General features: G+C 32.6%; 1 protein-coding gene across 3 annotated transcripts in view; it reads left to right on the plus strand.

Moving 5' to 3' along the window:
• The window catches only part of LOC143224288 (adult-specific rigid cuticular protein 15.5-like), a 48,268-nt gene that overhangs the window by 21,540 nt on the left and 4,643 nt on the right, over positions 1-22,085 (plus strand). For 2 of the 3 annotated variants that reach the window (XM_076452687.1, XM_076452688.1), the window contains exon 2: positions 13,997-14,095. The exons of the other annotated variant lie outside the window; for it this stretch is intronic. The gene's annotated coding sequence lies outside the window, so the exon portion shown is untranslated. The remainder of the gene's footprint in view (positions 1-13,996; positions 14,096-22,085) is intronic. 3 annotated transcript variants of the gene reach the window in all.

Below are 22,085 nucleotides of genomic sequence, written 5' to 3' on the forward strand. Positions count from 1 at the left end.
CTAGCTAATTATTTGAAACAACGAGTAAAGACATTGAAAGGTGGGTGTTGAAAGTAAGTAATAGAAAGTACTACCTCTTCACACTACCTCTTCCTACAAAGTCGCTCTAACCACCTCACAGTGTTTTCAAGCATATACTTACTGGGTTTTTAAAGCTTATACAAAACTTTTAATGAAATAATAAGGTCTGGATGGCCAGGTGGGTTAAGGCGTTATTATGTGATGGTCAATCCCACTATTTGTTGGTAAAAGAGTAGCCCAAGAGTTGGCGGTGGATGGGTGGTGATGGCTAGCGCCGATAGCCCTCGCGTAGCTTGGCGCAAAATTCTAAAACAAACAATAAGAAATAATTTAGTAAAATGTTATAAATAAATCTTGCGTGTGTAGAAGTTTTGTCATTTATCATAACGTCCGATTCCCATATTTTTAAAATTTATAATCTCAGCAATTATTTTAATAATGTAATGATGTAATTGAAGGTTAAACATGTGTATGTTTTTAAAGCTTATTCACATTTATTTCATCACTTACTATGCTATTTAAAAAAAAATATTTTGTATCTTTTTGTACAGTTCCTTAGTACATATACTACTAAGAACACATAATTAACTCAAGATGATAAACATTATTCTATTAACACATAAACAGCAGCTTCAAACTACATAATTCCTTTTTCATCAAAGTGAGAAGAAATTCCGCTAACTCAGTTGCATACCAAATGTATATTTTATACAGTAATAAAGTCATGTTTATAAAACAAAATTAAAACAGATCAAACCACAAAAGTTTAAAAGAACTTGATTTCATTTCTTGTAATCAAGTTTATATTTGTAAATTTCAAAACGATATTTTAATATTAAAAAGTTTCTCTGGTGAGATAACGGTAATTTTATAACTCTAAAGTCCTTGGTTCGATTTCCCGCTGTTGGTAATGCGGCTTGCTTTGAAACAAACACGTTTATTGAAAAAACGTACTAGGTAACCTTACTTGAAGTAAAATAATATCATTATAAGATGTACAGTGTCAAACAGAAATATGATATTGTCCTTTACACAAAACAGTACGTTTTCCCAATAATTAGGGCTCTTCATAGCCAGGTGGTTAGGGCACTCGAATCAAACTCTTGAGAGTCGCGGCTTCGTATCCTAGTTCCACCGAACATGCTCGCAGTTTTCAGCTATGGGAGCTTTATAATGTGATGGTTAATCACATAATTTGTTGGTAAAAAGTAGCTCAAGAGCTGGTGGTAGATGGTGATGACTAGTAGCCCTCTCTATACCAGTGGCACAGCAGTATATCTACGGACTCACACCGCTGGAAATCGAGTTTCGATACCTGTGGTGGGCAGATCACAGACAGTTTATTGTGTATAGCTTTATGATTTATTCCAAACAAACAAGTAAAATGTGCATTTCTAGCTCTAAAATGTGCAGTAAAAAAGATAGTTAAACTCAATATCGCTCCATAACCGTCTTTCAAAATAACAACCACATACATGTCTGTATATGTATGTATAGGTTCGATAATAATGGTCATATATTTAGATAAAACTGACTTAACCTTCGAGCAATGAAATAGGTTGCTTAATGAAAGGAGATTTAGTCAATATACTTATTAAAAAGTGATGCCCATTATCTAAATAACAAGACATTGATAGCGAATAGAATAAAGAGACTGTACGCAAAGTGAATTAAGAAATAGGTGGTTTTTAATAAAGTAGTTCTAAAGCACACTATCAGAACGTATGTAAAACACAAATACGATATGTACTTGCTCATATGGAGTGATGGACTATCAATGTAACATCATACTCTTTTTAACTTTTCTCTGAGGTTCGTATTTACTACTGGTTGATTTTACAAATTCTTATAAAGTTTGCAATATTTGTCCCGTTCACCACAAGCGACTAGCTCTACTCACGTGACTGGTCCTTCTTATTCAGGTATAGGTTCTCTTTTGATAGAAAGATAGGTTGCCATTTCAAATAAGTTATATACAGGTGTACATTAAAGTTCTGTCTTTCTAAATGATATATTTTCAGTTTATATATCTCTATCTATTAATACAAGTTGTTATAATTTGGGTCTTTGTGTATAATTGCTTTAGCATGTATGCTATTCATATTTATAACAATTATGCGACATTCAAAACGACAAACATTGTGGAGATGTTCTCTGAACTACCACTGAGAAACGTTGCTGTCGACATCTTTGCATTATTATTCCTCACCCTGGCCAAAACAAGAATTATACACTATCGAATAACACAGGAACAAATCAGACAGAATGAAATCATCTTAACCTCAATCATGTGCTATAAGAATTTTTCCCAAATACAAAATAGTAGTGTAAGATTATAAGAAGTTTGAAACACATGCTATATTGAAACATACATCATTTCAACGATAAATGTCCAAATACTCTACTATTAACAAAAATAAACATATATATGTAACATGAATAGGTTGTTAGACAAAATATATAAAAACATTAAGCCAATAAACTAAGAGTATATATAGTGTATATACTTTTGTAACTTGGATTTCAGTTCGTTTCAACAACAGAAGAATCCAAGGACGAATCAAATCTTTAAGTTAAGCTAAAGACACAGCTTTTTCTCATATATAAACATCACACTTGTAGCTGTAAATGTTAAAAAATGTATTAGAACCTAAGCTTCTGTTGAATGGAAATGTCATTAAGAAGAATATCTGAGTGAAAGTAAAGAAAACTACATAATACTGATGTAAACCATATTATATATGTTTTATCCAGTTCCACATAAGGTTTGTTCTAATATAATAATCATAACTGTGATTGAAGCGACATTTGTACAACCAAACTGTTTGTTAATGTATTTTATGGTGTCTACTAAATTATTATGATGAGGTTTACTTTTTTATCAATCATATAATTATAATTAGGGTAAGGATTATTTAACCTTACATTATTAATTTACTTTAATGCCATATTTATGATTATGTTGTGTGTTTTTTGTCTTTTATTTGATTTCATTGCTTTGACCCCTAAGTCCTATTGCATCTATTTGCGTTAATCGACAGCTACACCTAATACCTTAAAATGTACTTTGACAAATTAATCAGCAACTACACCTAATATCTATAAATGTATCTAGACACGTTAACCAGCAGCTATACTTATCAACGTAAAAGGTGCCTAGACACGTTATCCAGCAGCTACAACTATCAACGTAAAAGGTATCTATTTGTTTTTATTTTTGTTTTTAATTTCACCCCAAACTACACGAGGGCTATCTGCGCTGGCCGTCCCTAATTTAGAAGTGTAAGACTAGAGAGAAGGCCAACCACTCACGGCCAACTCTTGGGCTAATCTTTTATCAACGAATAACGCCCACACAGCTGAAAGGGCAAGCATGTTTGGTGTGACTGGGATTCGAACCCATGACCTTCGGATCACAAGTCGAGTGCCTTACCAACCTGACCATGCCGGACCAAAAGGCATCTAGGCATGTTATCCAGCAGCTACACCTATCAGCGTCAAGGGTATCCAGACACGTTAACTAACAGATAATTCTAATATCTGTAAAATTCTCTACCCAAATTAATCAGAAATTGCACATAATACCTGAATAAGGTACGCTGAAATGTAAAAGGATATCTGTTTCCCGAAACCACAGTTTCTCTTAAATTTTATTATTTTCTTGAATAACTTGTTTTATTTAGGCAAGCGTCGAGGTTTCGATTCGTCAGTTCGAGGTACTGGAAACAGGTTATGATGAAACAGTGCACGAACAAGTTGGAGTATGAACGGTTTACATAAAAAAATATTTTAGAATCCTTCACACTGATCGAGAAACTACCAACATACAAGTGAAGCAGTTCTCTATAAGCAAGCCATGAGATCCAGCTTCACACCAATCGAGAAACTGACAATATACCAGTGAAGCAGTTCTCTATAAAAAAAAAAGCCATGAGATCCAGCCTCACACAAATAGAAGAAAATAAAAATATACCAGTCAAACATTTCTTTTTAAATAAGCCAATAGATCCAATTTCACACCAATCGAGAAAATAACATCATACCAGTGAAGCAATTCGCTGTCAATAAACCATGAGGTCCACCTTCACACCAATCGAGAAACTAACAATATAGCAGTGAAGCAGTTCTCTATAAACAAGCTACGAGACCGACCTCAGACCAACATGGAAACTAACATTATATCAAAAAAGCTGAATTCACCAACTCAGAGGCACCAGCTAATACGGTTACAAAATTACAACAGTAAGAAGTACAAACCCTTTAATCTCTTTTATAACATCTGTCTTGCTAGATTACAACCGATTAAAGTATGACCAGTTTTGTGTTTTGATGAAAATAAACAGCATCAGTTAGTTTATTAAACAGATTATCGGTATTTAACTTCACTACACGTCTGTTTTGTTTTTTCGTTCTAATTAGTAAAATGATCGTGTAGTTTGCAGCTGTTGTTTATATACTTGTAAAATATTGTTTAAAATCTTCAATCCCGAATAACTGATTGGTAATGTCAGAGAAACAGGTAGATTAAAAGAAAAAAATGATAAATTTATAAAACCCTATAACTCGATCGCTTTTGAATGGTGTGGTCCTTTCTGTTTTAGTGGCGAGGTAAAATTTATCGGATATTCTAATAGTAATAGTATGGATATTAAGGAAGTTGTACACTTGGATACAAGTTTCTTTGTAGCTAAACATAAAACTAGTCCATAACGACTACCGAAACCCGGTTTTTAGCGTGAAAAGTCCGTAGACGTGCAGCTGTGTAACTTATAAGAATGGGTATGCAACAATATATATTAATGTGATAGAAGTGTATAAACTAAATAAAAATAACTCTACACACAGGATGTTGAAATACGTCAACATATTACTTATGTGAAACAACTTCTTATGTTCACAACAAAAAAGCACCCTGATGGAACTTTCCTTATTACACGTCTTTCTGATATTTCACATACAGAAGGTTCACTGAACGTTTAACTGTCGAGAAATATGCTGTAACAGATACTGTTTTGATCATTTATACAAAGTTAAAGTTAGGTAATTGTTTTAACGTAAGCTTACACGTTATTCAATTTTCTGGCGATATTCAGAGGAAAAGAAAAAAAAAATCTTAGCCCCTAGTGATGGGCTTCATCATCTAATTTACTCATTATCGAAAAACCTGAATGTAAAATTATGTGAAGAGATGAGGGTAAGGAAAACATTAATATTATTGTGAACATTGTTAAGTGTTCGGTGAAATATGATTGTATACATCATGTATGTTAACTGATATACATTCAGAGTCTGTTTTTAATCTTGTACCATTAATCAGCAAAAAAGAGGACCTAGAAGAGAAAGTCACAAGTTATATTTTGTTTAATGTTTCTTAAAAAATACCTTTAATTATTTTGTAAGAACATATTTACAGTTATTAACGTTTTAAATGATATTCAGTAAAAATAATAATAACGTAAAAATATTTCAGCCTCTTGTGATGAACTTTGTTGCCTGATGTTCCTCCTCACAAAAATAAAAACTGAACTGAAAATTTTCTTGATATTAGAATTAGAAACATTGTTTAATATGGTGATGAATATGATGTATGTTTTACTGAAAGAACACTGTATTTGACGAATAAGACATCAGCAAAATTTCAGTGGCTCTTCAGATTTTATTAGGAAGATAAAGGATCCGAAAGGGAATGTTACACACTAGATGTCACTACTGTCTATGGAACATTATTTTACACTTAAAATTCAGTAAAGGAATATAAAATTATCTTAGGCACTGCAGATGGGCTTCAATTCAGAATTTTTCCTTTAAATGTTTGTCATTGTAGATTAGGGTAATTTACAGGAATAACACATTTTGTAAGCATAATAATGATTAAGTAAAATTAAGAAATAGACTGGTATAAAGATATATTTATATTGTTGTTTCGAAATTTTACCTTAAACATATCTTTAATGTTTTTGAGTTATTTATATTAAATTGTTTTTAAATGTAATATTGTTTATGAATATTCCTAAACTAAATTAAAACTAATTTCGAAGAATTTTCAAAGTTGAAATTCATTACAAATTGTTCAGATAAAAATTCTGTGAGACAATAATGAAGTTGAAACAAAAAGCTTTACTAGTAAACTAAATAAAATAAAATAAAAATCACGTGATAAATACAAACATGAATAACCAAATTCTCAACGTCTGATTTTTGTAGCCAGTAGAAACCTACGCTTGAGAATGGGCAGAAAAAATTAAATTATCTGTAAGTGTGTGTGTGTGTATATATATATATACATATCTTTAAGATATATTTTCTATTTCACCATGGTGAACTGGTAAAGAGAATCTCTGACGGGAAAGTCCAATACATTCTTTGATAGTCCGTACCCTTTGCGATGGACTACAGTTTCACGTATTGAAGTCTCATAGTCATAGCTTTGGGATTAGCAAACCAAAGAAATACCATTAGGACTTCAATAAGGGTCAAGTTTATATAGTATTTATTGGGTTTTGTGACCGTTTTATTCACCATAAAATAACCTAAGTTAATTTAGGTATTACATAATTTTATCTACATGTATTCATCGTTGTAAGAAGCCCGATCGTATTTCTTTGGTTTACTGAGCCAAGCTGTGCTGAAGAGCCTTCAATAAGTAAAACAGCAGTTCAATTTATCCTTAGATGAAAACAAAAAGAAATCTTTAACACATACATACAGTAATTAAAAAGTTGGTTCGCTGTATAATAACGAATGATAAATTTGACCAAATGTCTTAACGTTATTCACGTATCAAAACTAATTTCGATTTCAGATAGCCCATTGTGTAGTTTTGGGCTTAATTACAAATAGTGCTTTTCCAAAGTGTCCCCATCTGTTGTGTTAAATGCTTACTATTATTTTTGAGAAAAACAAATAGCAAAACAAAATTAACAATATTTTTATTGATAACAATATGAAAAAAATACATGAAAAAAACTAATAAATATATGAATTTTATTGCATAACCTTTTCACATGTAGTACTATTTTACTATTGACATTTATAGTCTGTGCAACGTTATTGAAGTTAACCTATTCTTATATACAGTTATCACGATTGTTTAAAGATGCAAGTCAATCTATCCTGAACCCGAAGTTTTTTTATAAACATTTACGTAGAATATTTTGTTAGATCACAGTAAGAAAAATGTTTTTGTGAAAGTTTTCAGTACGAAAACTATCGTCTATTTTGTTATCCAAGCAATGCATATTAGCTTTTGATCAAGGCAGACAACCCACATAATCAGAAGTAAAATATATATACCTAGTAAATAGAAACTAGATATGATGTTCAATCTAATCTAATTATAAAGTACGTTGTTAACATCAGTTGGGTACATTCGCTGTTAATGGTATTGTCATCAGTAAACCCAAGAATATCTCGGGAAGTTAAACCAATTCAAGAGGGTTAGGCTAATGCTAAACCAACACATTAAACTAAGAATGCAGATAGTAATGATATTAACATCATAAAAGCAAAAATAAGCTAGAAATAATAAAATATTAAAGACTGATATGTTAAATATCCTAATTAACTCTGTGTGTTTTCTCAATATGGAATGTCGATTCCATAACGTAAACAGAAACAGGAAGATAATGAATAGAGCCTTTAATTAGGATTTAATGTAATTAACTGTTTGTTGAGTAGTTAAGATATCAGTTAGAAGAAAATATTTCAAACAGATGAAACATTTATGAAGTAAAAAACTATTAACTCTGACATCATTCCTGGTAATAAAATAAGTTTTATTACAGGTCATATATTAAAATTAACAAACACGATCTTGAACATTTTGTGTTCCGTTGTACACTTATAGTTCACGGCTAGTCCGAATAAATATGGATCAAGTGGTGCTGGTGTCGTAGTCGCGATAATCAATGCTCTGTTATTGAAATTTTATCCGCTACTACGAGGTGGCAGCATAGTATCTGCCACGTTTTCAAACGTCAGTCTTCTTTGGATCAAATGTGTAAAGGTCATAAAACGGGTGCGGGATTATAGGGGACGTTTACACTCTCGTCCCTAAGACGTGCCCAGCAACGGTCAGTTACAAACTGTCTTTTTGTTAACCTGAAGATGACCTAAGAATGTCGAAGCGTTGTTTTGTACTATATTTTAATCAAAGTACTAATATCCATAGCAACCGTCTTGAGAATACATTTTTACTGAAAGAGGGTTTCTTTTTATCACAATAGGACAGTAATATTAGCTTAGAGCACAAATTTTCGAGTGATTTATGTGTGTAATGTTTGACATATCAGTATTCTGTTTCTCGAACCAAAGGTATTTTATCATTTAATCCATCTGTACAGTTAAACAAATCCAAAAGAAGTGCTGAATAAACGTTTTCAAAAGGCGATTGTTCATCTCAACATATTCCATGAAATATCTATGAAAACTACGACATTATGTCATTTTTATAATATAAAATATGAAGAGTAAATAAATAATGAAAAAAACACCAAACAGGATGTTTTTTTCAGAATATAATTAAACAGATTATTTTTTTCAAAACAGATTAATTCAGTGTATTAATGCATAACATTCAGTGAATGTTTCGATAACAACTGCGTTTTATTGTACGTTATTTTATAACTCAAATTTATATTGAAACTAAATTGTTTATTTATTTCAGCAGTAATGTGCCAAAAACATAGATTATATATTCTACACTTTTATGCTGTTGGTCTTCAAGTTTTTAACTAACGTCCTAATGCAAATACTTTATCAACGGCAGCGTTGTTCGTTTCGTGTTAAATGATACACATACATCTTGAAAACGAAGAAAGTTTGGTAATTATTTTCTCTGATGATTACGTACTGTGATGTGAATGTTGCTACTGTAGTGTTTCTCATGTAAATGTGTCAAAATAATGATAACTATAATCAGTGTGTATGTGTGTTTTCATATGGGGTTATGTGCTGAGTCTACGGAGAGGAATCAAACGCTGATTTTAGCGTTGTAAATCCGTAGACTTACCGCTGTACTAGCGTGGGACAACTACTATCAATAGTTATAAACATTTATTCTTTTCAGAAACCTACGAACTTTTATTAATTGGGACTAGCGGGGTCGAATTATTAGAGAACCAAACTGTAAATCTGGGATTCTGTGGTTTGTATTCCTTTACTACCAAAATAAATAATAATAATAAAAAAAAAACATGTGTTCTCACACTTTGGAGCCATGGTTACTATTGGGTGCGTTATAAGAGTGACTATCAAATGTAACTCTAATAGACGTAGCCCATAAATTGGCAGTGGAATGCCGTTGACTATCTGCATTCCCTTTATGGGCAGATAACCCTCATGTAGTTTTGAGAGGTATCCGACAAACAAACCATCGAATTTTTACTAAAAACAATAAATACTAATGATAAAATTGTTTTTCAATAAAGGCATGAGAACGTTTCTTTGTTTTTCAGTAAAGGCATGGGAACGTTTCTTTCTTTCTACTGAAGAGTTTTTACTTTAAGGGTATCAGGCATGGTCTCTTCCATCAAATAACACAAAATAAAAGAGTTGTTTTACTACACACATTTTGAGAAATCACAATTCACGTAATGAATAGTGTCTGAATGTAATAAAACACATTACTGTTGTATGAGCGTCATCACTAGAGGTTGTTTTTCAAAATACAAACAAATTGTCTCAACGTGGCACTTTTTTTACCCCCTGCACAGCATCACAGCGAAAGATATCTCGAATAGTAACTAGCAAAAGGGCCATAAAACGATACATTCCACTTACCCTTCTTCAAAGGTAAAATGTAATTAATAAAGTAAAACTAAATGTTATTTTTAGTTTTTGCAAGTAAACGACATATCTAAAAATTAGTAAGAACAAGTTGTTTTTTGATATAAAAAGTATAATACTTTATTCATATATTAATCTTCCAACTGGAATCTCTGGCAGTATTGATATCACTGAAGTTTTAAAACACAGACTATGTGTGTCACAGTGAAGTTGTTTCCATTAAAAACATCGTTTCAAACATCAACGAAAATTTTTAGATGAGAAGATTCGGTTTAACAAAATCATGTTATATTTTCTACGTCCTGATACCCATGCATATCAGAAAAGATACAGTACATCAGTAGCAAATATAGAATGTATTTAGAACCACCTACTTTGAAACTGGGCTATAATAAACTAGAATATGTTGACAGAGAACTGTAGATGTATCGAAATACACTATAATGTTAAATTTATTAGTTGTCTATATGTGTATCTAGATAATAGTATGAGAATACACTAGAAATCTCAGCATGTAAGTTGTGGCAATATTGCGCACGTTTATTCCCACAATACATTACGGGTGTTCAATTTTTTTTTTAAATTTTATAACCAACTTCAACAAAATAATTAAGGAAGAAATATATTCCAATAAAATAACTTTAACTCTAATTATATTAGTAGCTACAAAGGTCTATAACATGTATATGTAATTTAGATAATAGGCAAAAATCCACCAAAACAATTCAATGGGCCGGAAATTGCTTTGTGGCTAGTTTGTTGGACAGGAGAGTTGAGGTTCAAACTTTGAGACGAGTTATAAAAATGACGATTAATCACGTCATTCGGTTGAAGTATTCCTTGTGAGGAAATCATACCTTTAATATTTAGAAATGTTATAGATATATAAGATTATAAATGCTTACGGTAAGAGTGTAGTGAATGGATATCAATAGTTTTAATGAGTTCGTACTCTAAACGATCACCTAAATCTAATGGTAATCAGTGTCTTTATAACCAAATACTAATTATTTTATCCAACTTTTCAGCTACTAATCTTCTACTGACACAAATGATAAAATAACCAATATCTCAAGAAAGATCAGAATAAAACTTGAAACATAAACAACTAACAGCACACCACTGCACCACGTCTATGGTTTACATAAAATTCACAAACACGGCTAAACTTTTCCGCCCATAGTTAACTACAGAGATCCATTAATAGCTTTTTCTCTAGTAGGCGCAATAACACCATTAACAGGTTAAATATTCTCATTTGTTAATAACTCAAGCCAAACCATATAAATCGTAAGAGCAACCACAAGACGAAATGATCAACTCCAATATACTCAACATTTTCACCATCGTACCAGCCTTTGTCACACAAAAAATACTTCTCCATCAATTTAAAAATGATAAAACTCTTAAGGAAGCACTAATCTAGCAATATACACAACAACAAAACCCTTAAGGAAGCACTAATCTAGCAATATACACAACAACAAAACCCTTAAGGAAGCACTAATCTAACAATATACACACTAACAAAACTTTTAAGGAAGCACTAATCTAACAATATACACAATAACAAAACTTTTAAGGAAGCACTAACCTAACAATATACACACTAACAAAACTTTTAAGGAAGCACTAATCTAGCAATATACACAACAACAAAACCCTTAAGGAAGCACTAATCTAACAATATACACACTAACAAAACTTTTAAGGAAGCATTAATCTAACAATATACACAATAACAACACTCTTAAGGAAGCACTAACCTAACAATATACACAATAACAACACTCTTAAGGAAGCACTAACCTAACAATATACACAATAACAACACTCTTAAGGAAGCACTGGACCTGGCATGGCCAGGTGGTTAAAGTGTTTGACTAATAATCCTAGGGTCGCGGGTTTGAATCCCCGTCACATCAAACATGCTCGCCTTTTCAGCCGTGGAGACGTTATAATGTGACGGTCAATCCTACTATTCCTTGGTAAAAAGTAGCCCAAGAGTTGGCGGTGGGTGGTGGTGACTAGCTGCCTTCCCTCTAGTCTTACACTGGTAAATTAGGGACGGCTCGGTGCAGTGGGCTAACAACCTACTCACTTAAATACTTGTTGAAGAATCCGCAAGCGATTGCGGCCCTATGTTCCTAGATGGAATCTAATGGTGATAACTAACTAAATATAACTAAGGAAGCACTAACCTAACAATGTACACAACAATAGAATTCTCAAGGAAGCACTAACAATATACAAAAAAAAAAAGAACTTGCAGTCTTCTATATGAACACGACCTACATCCAATACGAAGATAAACACCAGATGGTAATCGCATAGGCTAACGACAAATCAACAATATAAGATTCTGACTGTTTAATTTCTGTAGTGCATGTTGGTTTATGGAAGACAAAGACATATTGACACTAAAAATAAACGACCTTATAATTATTGTTTTTATTTAATTAGACACTTAACGTTTCGTTTGACAGTTTCTTCAGGAACAGTTACAAATACACAAACCGAAACGGACAGTACAAAATTTCCTGCAATTTAAATATTGTTTTCGAATATATAAAAAAACCTATGAACAGCTTGCTTTTAACATATTAAGCAGTAAACAATAGCTCTATCGAGGTTAGAAAGTGAAATAACAAAATGGTAGAATGCAAATTAAAATAACTTAAACTATAGACACCATCCTTTGCCCCTATTCATCTATGGCCGTAGTTGTTCGATAAAAATGTATTATCATGAAAAGAGTTTCTCTGAATTTTCTGTCAGTGTACTTGGTGGCTTCAGTGAGGATCTGTACAGATAATGGTTATTTCAAGTCAACTGTTACTTGTCCATGACTGGTTTAACAATGATCTACAGCTGCGATTCTTTCATGTTGCTGTCATATAAAAAGCGTCAATACCTTCTCTTGTCCTTAGGTTCTTCCGGTTTCTCCAGTGTAATTACCATGGCGGATTTACAATGTGATTAAGTAAAATATCTCATGAAAACGTGTTTGCAATCTAAATACGAGTGTCTTTTTTCCCAAGATTTTTATCAGCTTGTATGTAACTAGAAGGTATTTCAAAGGAGACAAGGTTATTAAGTTATTGTCAATGTTTTAATTTGATGTTTGTCGGATAGCGCGAGCTAGTCCTTATGTCATGTTCTATAAGGTTTTTATACTATGTAGAAATAATAATACTATGAATGTATATTGGATTCAGTGGAAGTTTTAGAATCATTCATTGAAGTAACGTATAAATGAGATATTGAGCTCATTGTAAACAACAAGATAGAGTGGGAGTTGTGCATCTGTTTGTCAGTTATTTAGTTAGTCAGCGTGTTTGTTATCGATTAACGAGAAAAATATGTAAATAATTTTTAATATGAAATATTTGTAAGGTCTATTATTCTCGGCAATTTTGTTGAAATTTTGTTTGTAAAATCAGATCTACAAGTAAACATAGCCTGTACTGCAGTAAATGTTATTGAAGAAATCAATTAATTCGTTATTTTTGCATGGACAGGAGTTGGAATGTTTTTAACATACAACCTAAGAAACCCTATTTAACAATAGGATATATTAGAACACTATAAATTGATATTATGCCTTTAATAATAAGATTTGAAGTTCATTGTGAGACGGTATAGATAAAAGCATATTACTGAGACTTTGATATCACGCTAGTAACGAAATGTAAAGTTGTCTTTGCATAATAAGGCAGGTCTAGTCTAATTCGGGTCCTCATATTTGTGGATCTCATGATACGCATCGTGAACTGATTTTGCAACGCAGCTTTTGCTTGCTTTTCTTGTCTGAGTCATGAATATAGAAATGCTCTTTGACCCTGTGTATATTATTAAACTGTAAAAGTAACAGATTTTACGGTGTGAATTAGATTAAGTTGGGAATGTGTAATTATTATCAATATAATAAGATCATTTATAAATCAGAATTCGAGAAAGGATTAATGAAGTAATATTATTCATTATTTATTTTAACATCAGTTATTTATTATTATTATTTATCTTACTCGAATTTACTTTGTTCATCATTAAGAAGAACATTATGCGTTTTCTAACTTCTTATTTTAATGTAACATTTTTCAAACGATGTCATAATTTTAAATGTGTTTCAATTATTGTCAACGGGTGTCAAAAAGATGTTAAATTTATTTCATTCTATCTTTCTCAGTCAGATGTCGTTTCGATGAGATAACATCTGGTGTTCTAATTGGAGACAGTTGTAAAACTGCATCTTGTACATGACAGTCAGCAACAATGTCCTTCAAAGGTAGGTCAGTTGATACCTGGAGGTCACATTCTCCCTTACGTTTGAATATGAAAGACTAGTCATGTTTGTAGCTCTACTCGCTTAGGATGAAACTAACATTACAAATAAATTAACTAACGTGTGATTCAAGTAGTCTGAAACATCACCTCGAGCAAGTTAGTTTTAAAATAAAATTTTGAGAATTATAACCAGCCTTGTCAATTCATAATCATAATAAAGACCACTGTCTATCATTAAGAAGTTGTTATACACACCTGATGTTGATTTGTGTTGTGCTTCACACTTCGTGTCCAGTCTATTTAACTCTTAGCACAGACTCAGTTTTAAAGAACTTCCGCTTACATGCTACATATCTCCCACTGTGTAGAGGACGGACTTAAATTACTTTCCCGAGAAATTAGTTTACTTAAAAATACCACAGAGATAAGGAACGACTAATGTAACATAGTTTTTTTTTGTTTTTTCTAGTGTATCCATTATCCTTACTTGAAACTTCATATTATCGAGTGCCAAGAAACAAGCTTTAGTTAAGAAATGACATTTCTGCAAATAGAAGTGTTTGCAATCAAGAATTAGAGCTAAATGTTGTAAAATGTTGTTGTGTGAGGTCTGTTTAGTATGAAAACATCCCCTCATAAATATTGAATTTTTCTAATGTTCAAAAAGTTTAGGAATTTCATTTATAAAGCTGCAAACTCAGGAAGATACTTGAGTATCTGGTGCATCAACTGTGGGAAATTTGGTGTCATCCCTGCAAATCGATCTCAATGCAATATAATCATCGATGACTATATATTGCCAAGGTTGAATGGCATTTGATAAGTCAAAGACCATATAAGGCGATCTGTGCAAGATTTCTATGTTATCACCAGCTAGAAAAAAACCAGTGAGGATAGGAGGTCCCTTTCTGTTTGGTTGGACCATACTCCAGTCCAATTAATAAAATATGATAATACACAATATGACTTTGTCATAGTGCATCACATGAGCTCACAACATAGAAACACCACTGAAATATTTCTCCACATGTTAGAAATTGTCTATTTCTGGAAGGTCTTGATCCTGTACATTATGTGGGATTTAAAATCATGTGTACTGTAACAAAATCGAGCCATGCAATAGAAGAATCCAGTCGTTGATGTATGCTATGATTAACACTTCAAGCCAGCATATATAAAGGGATGAAGCGTGGATTCACACAATCTGTGGCATTTGTAAGATTAGTTACAAGTACAGTGAGGTGCGCTATAACATTATTATCAAATATCAAACCATAGACTTCAGGCTATGTTGAAGCTAATAGTCCCAGAGCTCTAATGTAAAAGATTCTTCTGTATTTTCCCAACACAATGACAGGAGGACACTAAGGTGTTAACTGCACTTGTGCTAACACCTTATGATGGTTCTACATATTACATCAGATAGGAGGTGTTTATTAAAAAAAATGAGTCCATATATACTATTAACCTGCACGTGTGTCTGCATAAGCAGCTAAAGTAGAAGTCAACCTTTTAATGTTGATTTATATAAGTTATTAAAACTATAAAATACTGTCATGAAAATACTGGAGATTCTTAAGACAAGGAGAATGATGAACAAAGTTTACTGTTTTACTGAGTATTTCTTGTTTGGATTTCGACCACTTTGTTTTACTGAAGGTTTGATTCTTGAATTTTACCTTCTACAACAAAGGATGAACAAATGTTGCCAGTGTTACTGAGACTAAGTTGTTCACCCACTATAAAAACGGTTAAACAAATATTACTGACGTTAGCAAAGATTTATGGCTTATTTTTTGGTGGAAGGAACGTAAATAGTTTACAACTAAGCTAGTCCACTATCTTTAACAAAACTACATTGTGTAGTTTCGTTAAAGATTTATAATCATTGTTTCCTGGAAAGAGCGCGGATAGCTCATTGTGTAGTTCTACACAAACGAACCATCAACATTATTATTTTTGGTTGTTCTCTGAGGTCGATACTTTAAGTACTGGGTGCTGTTATTGGTGTCAAATTGGTTGTTATAAGCGAAGCGGTACAACATTATAATTGAAATTGAACCAAATATTATTATTTTTAATAAAAAAAAAGCTGTAAAAAATCTGTAATTTGTTAAGCAGAGAAATATTCATTAAACTTTTCGTTAACAATTTTATTTCATTAAAATTTCAAAATACTTACTTGTTCTTCTAAGCAGCTGAACAGAATACGCACAAATAATGATAAGAATTTTTCGAAACTTACAAATAAAATAAAATTCCAATATGGTTCATGTCAAATCTGCAAGTTATTCATTTATTCATAGACATACATATTATTAAAGTATATCGCTGTAAGCATTTGACGCTCAGGTTAACCAGATTTGGTATGGGTATAAATAAGCAAGTGGACTTTGGTATACTCTGTCATAAATCAGGTTATAATTTGCCCTGTCCGCTGGGTAGTAGCTCTGCCTGTCACGGCTTAAACCATTGTTTTCTGGATACTGATTCCTGGCGCTGTTAATTCTTCGGCTAATAGGAAAATGACCGAGTACTGGTAATGTTCGAGGTTGAGTCGTTTCACCGAATAACGGTACGTCATTTGGATCAATGTGTCCGATATTTTGTGGAATATGACGTGAATTCGGTTTTTGAGGAACATCATTGGTTCTGAAATATCCTATTGTCTCCAGCAACCCGCCACCAATTGGTAGAACATAGGGCGCACTGAGAGATCTAGAATGCCCTATGTTTTGTAATATACTGCCGCCAACTGGTGAGAAAAGTGTAGAATTAAAAAACCGACGAAATCCTATTGCTTTTAAATTACGATCATCTGTTGATGGAGAAAAGGGGTTATGGAGTTGATGGACTCCTATTGGTTGGAATAGTTCTGTATGCTGTTGTAAGAGAGGAATTTGTGGATATGGACCAGGTTTAGGATAAATATCAACATTTCCTTGAGTGATGTCAACATCTGGATGAAAATTAATATCTTCATAAGGGATAAGACCAGGGTGTAAAGGAGAATCTGGAAATGGTCTGGACCCTTGAAGATGAGGATCTAGTTTTAGTGGAAGGAAATACGTATCACCAATATTTGGTTGATTAGATTGAGGTATGAGATCTCTCTCTCTCTCTACAGCACGATATCCATTTTCGTCTGTTATATAATCCACAATGTGAACTTGTCCGTTACGATCCAATATACCATAATTCCCAATCACTCGTCCATTTGGCGTGCGTCGCTCATTGCGCCACTGTCGATTTCCTGTGAAGTCAGTTGTATCGTAACCAGACAAGAAGTTCTCATATCTTCGTAACATCTGTGGTAAATGCCAGCAAATAATCATTTTTAGTGATATATGTTACGTTAGTGTCTCTATGTATTGTAATTGATTAAATCAATAATAACACATATACATTTTTGAAGAATGGTTACTGAATTATTCACAAACATAGGATAGGCTCATATAATTAGCCTATCTTGCATTGTTAAAATCAAAATAAAGTTCGGTTTTCATTAAATTTTAATCAAAGAATTTTATCTTTTCGAAACAAATTCATTACGTGTATTTGTGAAATAAAATCAGTGATGTATTTATATTATCTATAAATATTTTAAATAATATTTTACAATGAAGTGAATAGATATTAACTATTGCCATCTTTTAACAATCAAATAAAACATTTTGTAAAAACTTTTTCGAAATTACGTATTAGAAGCAATATTAATTTTACAGTGTTGGGAAAAGTACTTCATCTGTGAGGTTAACACTGAAAAAGTTACTTTCACGAAACCTTAAATATATATTCGTCAAAGGCTGAATTATTCGATAATTCTTACAGCTTGAAGTTACATGTAATTTTAAGGTTTACTAATATGAATTCCAAATCGTCATTTCGACAAACATTGATGAAGTCTATAATTAATTTTAACACTGTATTATTTCTTCACATTTCAAATTATTTCTTCACATATGTTCAAATTATATTATTTCTTTGTTATAATTAATTTTCACATTATTTTTTTACGTAAAACATACAATAATTAAACATAAAACCAGTTTCTATTTCACCAAATTGGATTACACACTTATTTCGAGTTAATCAAAGAGTACTTTTGATTAACAACAGTTACCTTGTAATATATCAAACACTGAAAGTTCATGTATAGTTTTCATTGCAAAAGGCTCCATCGTAAGACTGTGATGTCAAAAGCACACCACTCCTATCTACAACTTTCTATAAACCGCCTAGTATAAGAGAACAACAGTTTCCCAGCACCTTCTTCAAATAGAAATATACAGATGTTGTGCCTGAAATACGTAACGGTATGCCTTCGAATGGAATATAATAAATACCTGTTTTATTCTTAAAGTGCTTGAGGTATGCGACAGGTAAACCAATATGTCACAGAAGCAACTTTTCTACACATGACTTGCTTCACTTTTCCAGACTATACCCTGCTTGATTACGCTATGCGCTGTGGCCTGAGGAACGTGAGCCGCACTTATTACTAAGTTTTGTGTTCGTTGAATCTCACTTGCTATAAGACGACTCACTTTGTTTGTCACGGCTGCTGTAGGATTCGTCGCAGGTCTCTTCCGGAATAGTCCTGGTACTTCATCTTGACTCTTATTCCTTTGTTTTCCAGTACTTATTCGAACGTATCTTTATGATATGAATTTTAGAAAAACTGGTTTTGTAAAAGCTTATTGCATGACCTTCCACAAAACGCTCAGTTTTCGGTAAGATCACATTACCTGTACACACAGTGTCCAACAATCTCAAAATATAGGCTTGAAACTTGCTATTTCACTTTGACTTTATATCGATTGGGGTTAACTCGTGACTTGCTGATTTGTGTATTCAAAATCGATCAATATAACGTACCCAAATCGCCATACAAAGAGCAAGAACAAAACCCAATAATGTTAAAACAATATTATGTTATTTATAACAGAGTTTTTAAGCATTTTAGAACAGTAAGAAACCGCATATTAATTATCTATTTTATGCGAGAAAAAGGTAAAAACAGGTAAATCCTGTCGGTCTTATTGTTTATTTGTTTTATTTTCGCGCAAAGCTATATGCGCTAGCCTCCCCTAATTTAACAGTGTACAACTAGAGGTAAGGAAAATAGTAATCTCCACCCAATTCCAATTCGTGGGCTAGTATTTTTGCAACGAATAATGTGATTGACCGTTACGTTATAACGTCCCGAAGACATATAGATCGAGATACTTGATATGAAGGGGATTCGAACCTCGACCCTTCAAATTCGAGTCTAAAACCTTAACCATGTGACCATGCTGGAACCGGTGTAATAGTATCATCTTATGTTTCTTATATAAACTATATTAGAGAGTTGCGACGGATACAGTATTAAATATTTATTTTGATATAGATGTTTGTTTCAATTAGATATTTATTTATGAATTTATGTAACTTATGCTGTTAAATCTGTCTGGAGAAATTCCCTCATATTCACTAAATATGAAAAAGATGCGCCCCAGTGTAAGAATCCACAACATGTGATGTACGAATTCTACTAGGAGCTGGTTGAGTGAAACCTTACATTAAAGGTGAATTCTCAACAAATTTAATAATTGCCTTAGAAACTGTACTTTGGTTAGGTATAATTCCTGTGTAGTTGCCGTATTTTTAAACAGTTTAGTTTTTGAGTAAAAAATGAAACAAAATATGCGGGTCCTTGAACTCAAGTTCCTCTCGGTCGTTCGGCTATTTCCGTGACGTTTTACAACTATGGCGTAATTGTTGCCAAACACGCTTCGTTGCGCACCGACCATTTTGTTCCTTTCAGTGCTGGTGTTTTATGTAAATTTATCGGTGCTTTTTTTCGGATTACAGACTTTGTGATACTATTTTTTGTCTTGATATTGCTACTTTATGTTTGTTTTATGATAACATGGTTTACTGCGTTGCTTATGGTTGTAAAAACGGTTCGACATCGAGCAAAAGCTTCTTTTCGTTTCCGTACAAGAAGAAGAAACCGGCTAGGTGGCGACAGTGGGTGCAAATGGTCAATAGGAAGAACTGGAGACCTTCACACATGCAAAACTGAAACAAACATCTCATTGGGCTTTGGAAATATTTATACACTTCAAATGACTAAGTACGATCATAGTTTTGGATAAACAGTATCTTGAATTGTAGGTTAAACTCAAATATACTATTTTAGGTTTAACTGCATCTTGAAAAATACACACTTGTCACTTGGCTCCTCATCACCGAAAGGACCATTCAAGTCAACAAATCCATAGTATGATACTTCCAAGACATCGATATTCAGGCAATTTTTATCAAAGCCTCGAGTCTGGGTAATGCACTCTTCATCTTTTAATCGGTTTGACACCTTGTCGTATGAGCGACAACAAACGCACTCTCTCGTTGTTGGCATCTGCTCGCATAAACCACACCCACACCTTGCACAAACATACGGAATATGTCATATAAGTTATATATTTATGGTAAATATTAAAGTAACTATTCAGACTACTACATCCAGTTTGATTTTATAAACAGAATTATGACGTATAATTGAAATTCATTTTGTTACGAGTCATAAATACTCGGTACAATGATTGTGGAAGGGCTGAGTATTAGTTACTATAGTCGGCAAAGTATAAACAAATAAAACCCAGTCTGTGATACCAATAATTTATAAACACTAAACAGGTTTCGAGATGCTTAAAATTGCATGTGAAATAATATAGACCATATTTGTTGTCACGACTTAGGTTTACCATTCTTCCACTGGAGGTATAACAGACTCGCAACGGGCCTGGGCGCTATCAGTATCACTCAGAGTTCCGCTACTCTCGCTCGTGTAACTGTTCTCATTACAAGAACTTGTCGGATCTGTGTCAAAAGTAACTGTTCTAGGTTCGTTCAGAGTAGGTTCGAATTGATATGGCGCTACTCGACACTGTTCAAAACACAAAGTTAAAACAGACTCCGCCTCTATTTCCCCGTATGCACTGGCCATGTTTATTTACATTCAACGCGCTGGCGTTGGCGGTTTTTTGGCAACTATTACGTCACAGTACTTTTCGTAGCGGCAAACGTAAGAACTAAAACGTTCGGATTGCCGCTCGGAAAGGGCTCTTTCTGCACCAAGTTCTATGTTTCATTTATTAGCACTAATTTTTTATAAAAAATGTGAACCTGCAAAATTAATCAGTATGAGTAGTTCTTTTGACTGCAAAGTTTTCTTTTTTTCTGTAAAATTTACATTTAAGATATTAGTATTTACATATATACTAGTCTATCTTGAGAAAGAGAAAAAAACTGTGTGGTTGAACACTCTTCAGTAGAACTGTCTGTTATTCAATATGCACAAGTTTGTGCACCGTGCTTTCTGATGTTTGATACAATAAATAATTTGTTTGTTTATTTAAATTTTTCTAATCTCACACGTTATCGTCTCCAAAGCCACTTCTTTAATGTTTTTTGATAGAATATATTGTTATTAGCAGTTTTAGCTACCTATTACATATTGGGAAATTGTTTTGCCTGATTAGTTTAACGAGCTGTGGTCTCTATGATAATAAGCAAGTATTAGTAATTCCTTCTTTTGTTTTAAAATCCCAATCACACACTGTTATAAATTTGCAACATGTGAAATAAACATATAAGGTGTACAGGAAAATAAAATATATAAAAGTTTCGAAATTTCAGGAAATAACTCAGAATGAAGAATTAACATCACCCAGAAATATCTTAATCTGTTTATCTTTGCCTTAGTAAATCGTCTTCCTCTAAACTATAACGCAAATACATTATCATATAATGATCAAAGAGTTTCTCACAAGATTTCACAACTTAACATTTGATTAAATGTAAATTTTATGTCCAGTTTAAAATTTCTATATAAGAAATAACGTAATGTCTTTCATTTTAATCTCAAGACTAATATCACATTTTAATATTATGTCACAATTACTGGAGCTGTATAAATGTAGAGACATAATTTTACTACGAGC

This window comes from Tachypleus tridentatus, chromosome 8, assembly GCF_004210375.1.
Source record: "Tachypleus tridentatus isolate NWPU-2018 chromosome 8, ASM421037v1, whole genome shotgun sequence".
NCBI classification, from domain to species: domain Eukaryota; kingdom Metazoa; phylum Arthropoda; class Merostomata; order Xiphosura; family Limulidae; genus Tachypleus; species Tachypleus tridentatus.